This window comes from Schistocerca piceifrons, chromosome 8 (assembly GCF_021461385.2).
Source record: "Schistocerca piceifrons isolate TAMUIC-IGC-003096 chromosome 8, iqSchPice1.1, whole genome shotgun sequence".
Lineage (NCBI taxonomy): Eukaryota > Metazoa > Arthropoda > Insecta > Orthoptera > Acrididae > Schistocerca > Schistocerca piceifrons.
In genome coordinates, this window is record NC_060145.1 from 85,259,046 (window position 1) to 85,264,511 (window position 5,466).

The window sequence follows — 5,466 nt, forward strand, 5'->3', positions numbered from 1 at the left end:
TACTGCACTGAGTTACCGCAGATCACTGGCCTTTATGTACCATTCTGCAGCGGCTGACCCCCCCCCCTCCCCCCTACTTCACTACGGCGCTGTATAGCACTGCCACAGTGACGAAGCGCCTTTGATAATCTGTAGTAGAGTGCAGATGTTTTGGAGGCCACGGCACCAGCAAAGTTCTTACGACAGCCGCTACCACCGAATTTCACATAAGAAACGCGTACAAAGTAGGAAATGTGTCTGGCTTACTACCATCGTCATGAGAATGTTTAGCCTGTCTGTTGCATATATAAAAATAAGAACATAAGCTCCACTTATGTGGGCCCAGTTTTCAGATTTTCAATGAGAATAGCAATGTCATCAGCAGATCTTAACAATGATATATTTTCTCCCAGAATTTTACTTTGCGTACTCCGATTCTTGAGTCTTTAATTTCCGGCATCGCTTCTTCGATGAACAGACAGAATAGTAATGACAACTGCAAGGCTGCATCCCTGATCGTACACTCAATGTGAGCACAGTGTTCCACGTCTTTCCTTCGTAATGTTCCCTCGAGGTACCTATAAATACTGTATAATACCTGTCAGTCTCTATGGCTTAGTCCCACTTCTCTCAGAATTTCGAAGCTTTTTCAGATCGATGAATGAATGTCACAATGTCAGAACAGCCTCTCTGGGGCACTTCCATTTCGGAAAGCCAAACAGATCGTTGTCTAATAAATCATTAGTTTCATTTTCCATTCTTTTGCCTACTATTCTTCTCCGTAACATGAACGTATGAGCCGTTAAGCGGATTTTTCGATAAGTCTCGCGTATATCTGCCCTTGGTATCTTGGAGATTTTGTGAATGATATTTTCCTCACGTCTCATTGATTCTACACACCTGTTTAAATACTCTGTGGGACGTCACTTCTGCCTATGATTTCAGAAATTCCGAAAGAATTTTATATATAATTTCACAACACTTACGGAGCTCTATTAAATTCAGTCCCTAATAGTGACTACCCTATGCCTTACATATTTACTACAGATTGCTCTTCAATAACGTCAACAGACAAGTTATTCCCCTCGTACAGGCTTTCCTATAACTATCCTGTAAACGCAGGAATTGCCATTGAACTCGTAACGATGATGTTCATGGTTTTAATTTCATTAAAAACTGTTTCGACTTTTCTATATGCTGGTTCGGTCTTCCTGACAATTTCGTTTTTGTATATCTTCACATCATCTCCGAAATTCTTTCTTGGCCTCCCTGCACTTCCTAATTATTTCATTCTTAAGTGGCTTATGTTTCTGTATGAATTCTTATATTTGCTTCTTTCGTTGATCAGTTAAAATATCTTTCCTGTTGTCCAAAGTTTTTTCGCAATTGCCTTTTTTGTATCCTTGTTTGTCTTTCTAACTTCTGGGACTGCCCTTTCTAGAGATGTCTATTCCTCTTCAACTGAACTGCCTACTGTAGTATTCATTACCACAGTATCTATAGAATCGGAGGAATTCAAACGCATCTCATCATTCCTCAGTATTTCAGTATCCCACTTCTCTGCTCTATGGTATTTCGGGAAGAGTCTTTTAAACTTCAGCCCACTCTCCATAATTATTAATTTGTGATGCGAGTCTATATCTGCTCCGGGGTACCCTTTATTATCCAGTTCTGATTTCAAAATCTCTGTCTAATATTATGTAATTCAGCTGCAGTCTTACCATGTCTCTAGCCCTTTTGTTCATTCTGTGATTTTTGGACAGTATTTTCGCTATTGCTAGCTGAAATTTCATTAGTCTATCTCGTCTCTGGTAACTGTTTCTTCTATTCCTTCCCTTACTACCGCGTCACCCATGATCATTTCATTATCGTCTCATTTGCATAAAGAAATACCAGTTCAGCATCCTCTAATGCTTCTTCTTCCTCTAGTGTAGCATTCTCGTAATAATTTCGCTGTAGGCAGATAATATTGGAAGTTTATCACGGAATGGATTGTGTCTGATGCTGGATGGGTCCTTAGCTTTGCACATCACCGTTGTTAAGACAGCACGTCCAAAAGGAAAAGTCACTTGTGTTTGGTGGCCGCTTACGTAGAGTCATGTTCAACAAGGACGTGTCATGGAACATCTAGGCGGCAATTAAGATATATGTGAAGTTGCGTTGTCTGTGGTGAAGTAATGTACAGTAGCAAAAGGTTACATGCGATTTGTGGCCTGGCTCATTTATGGTTCACCAGCGATTTTTATACATAGCTACAAATACTTGGGCACTGGATGCTTAATAGTAAGGGCCCCTCAGACACATTAACACACACTGGAGTACAGCTCAAAATTTATTTGTTACTTTTAACACTACCACCCGTATTAAACCAAATCACATCTGTTAACTAAGGAGGAATTGAAAACTATTGCAGAATTAAGGAAGATCAAAACGTTGTAGCTGCAAATAAAGAATATTTCACAATGCCATGGACAGTATACAGAACGCATACAGCCGTTGCAATTAAGAAATTTAGATCCAGTAAATAACGAATCATTCAGCTTATATGATTATTGTTTTTGTGACAGCTCTCCCCTTCGGCAATGGACCACTGACATGTAAACTTACTGTGAAACACGGTCCATAGTCTTTGTGGTGCATCTTTTCTTCCTAGCAGATAAAAGTGAGAGAAATGTCTCAACTTTGGTAATAATATGCAATGCATCAAAGAAGGTTTACATGAGGTAACACACGTTACAAATGCTACGGCACGATATTGTTAGGAATATTATACTCATCGAGACACAATTAATTTTCTACTTCACTAAATTAGCGTTTTTTTAATTCTTAATCATCACACATCCTTTTCATGTACAGACAATGGCTGTTACTGAGGATCACCATAGCTCGAAGGCTCGTTGACCGCAAAAATACTGTAACGACTCCGACGTAAAAAGTGGTAATGTATATGATTTCAGACTTCGTGAAAATAGACTCGCAGGTTTGTGTAGAATAAAATACTTCTCGACATGATAAGCGGGAGGTCCTTTTGTCTACAATTGACGTGTACACAATTTTCTGGTACGTCTACCTGAAAAATATAACATTATGAAATAAAATTAATCAGGTAGTAGGAGAGCGTTGCTACATTATCTGCGGACACCAACATTCGTGAATAACATGATTTTTATTTGTTAAATCAGACAATACGCAGGAATGAAAACTAGTACCTCCTAATCCATCGAGTGGTAGAAAAAAGTGAGTAGACAGAAAAGGAAGTCTCTGCTTCCTAATACACTGTCTGCTTCACAGAAAAAAAAATCTGAAACGGATGTTACTTGTTAGGCATACTGTTTGTGAGTTACAGTTAATACATGTTCTTCTATCACTGATGTTCCATTTATATTTTGTGATACAAGAGTTTCTTACAGGTTGAAGGTATCTTCGTAAATTTGGTAATAAAATAATAACAACTTTTTATTAGATACGCTTCACGTTGTGTAAGTGGTGAATGACATTTTAGCACCATAGGTTGCTGAACGAGACTATACCGTTTTTTTGTGGCAAAATGTTCATCAAACGCTCTGATCTCCTTATGATTATGTGCAACTAGCATCCATCAGTTGTTGCCTATTTGAGGCGATGACTACCTTTAACTTTACTTCGCGGTACACATGACACGAAACTGAGTCTCAAGCTTTCTCTGCCCCTACAACGCAAACTCTTTATTCACGCTGCCTCAGTTGGGTATATCCAGTAGCCAGTCGTCATGATACGCCGCAATGCGGTGCCCCCAAACACGAGCTGGTAAATTTCTCTAGGAACTGCTTTTCATTGCACGTAAGGCATTGATGGCCACTTTACGTACTACATCTATAAAATTCTGTGTAGTTTTTAAAAATATACAATGTTCTACTTTGACTGTTAATGGAGTTGTGTGTGTGTGTGTGTGTGTGTGTGTGTCAGAGTCCGTCTTCAGGCCACTTTCACACCGCGCTCTCGGTCGTTGTGATGGTTTTCTTTGACCGGAGCCGCTACTATTCAGTCGAGTAGCTCCTCATTTGGCATCACGAGGCTGAGTGCACCCCGAAAAATGGCAACAGCGCATGGTCACCCATCCAAGAACCGGCCACGCCCGACAACGCTTAATTTTGGTGATCTGACGGGAACCGGTGTATCCATTGCGGCAAGGCCGTTGCGCTATATACAGGGTGTTACAAAAAGGTACGGCCAAACTTTCAGGAAACATTCCTCACACACAAAGAAAGAAAATCTGTTATGCGGACATGTGTTCGGAAACGCTTACTTTCCATGTTAGAGCTCATTTTATTACTTCTCTTCAGATCACATTAATCATGGAATGGAAACACACAGCAACAGAACGTACCAGCGTGACTTCAAACACTTTGTTACAGGAAATGTTCAAAATGTCCTCCGTTAGCGAGGATACATGCATCCACCCTCCGTCGCATGGAATCCCTGATGCGTTGATGCAGCTTTGGAGAATGACGTATTGTATCACAGCCGTCCACAATACGAGCACGAAGAGTCTCTACATCGTGCACGAACCACATGTTGTAAAGGTAAGTGTTGTAGCAGCACAGGTACAGTATCCCGTATGAAATCATGATAACGTGCTCCGTTGAGCGTAGGTGGAAGAACATGGGACCCATTCAAGACATCATCAACAATGCCTGCCCAAACGTTCGCAGAAAATCTGTGTTGATGACGTGATTGCACAATTGCGTGCGGATTCTCGTCAGCCCACTCATGTTGATTGTGAAAATTTACAATTTGATCACGTTGGAATGAATCCGTAAAGAGAACATTTGCACTGAAATGAGGATTGGCACATTGTTGGATGAACCATTCGCAGAAGCGTACCCGTGGAGGCCAATCAGCTGTTAATAGTGACTGCACACGCTGTACATGGTACGGAAACAACTGGTTCTCCCGTAGCACTCTCCATACAGTGACGTGGTCAACGTTTCCTTGTACAGCAGCAACTTCTCTGACGCTGACATTAGGGTTATCGTCAACTGCACGAAGAATTGCCTCGCCCATTGCAGGTGTCCTCGTCTTCCGAGGTCTTCCCCAGTCGCGAGTCATAGGCTGGAATGTTCCGTGCTTCCTAAGGCGCCGATCAATTGCTTCGATCGTCTTCCTGTCGGGACACCTTGGTTCTGGAAATCTGTCTCGATACAAACGTACAGCGCCACGGCTATTGCCCCGTGCTAATCCATACATCAAATGGACATCTGCCAACTCCGCATTTGTAAACACTGCACTGACTGCAAAACCACGTTCGTGATGAACACTAACCTGTTGATGCTACGTACTGATGTGCTTGATGCTAGTACTGTAGAGCAATGAGTCGCATGTCAACACAAGCACCGAAGTCAATATTACCTTCCTTCAATTGGGCCAACTGGCGGTGAATCGAGGAAGTATAGTACATACTGACGAAACTAAAATGAGCTCTAACATGGAAAATAAGCGTTTCCGGAC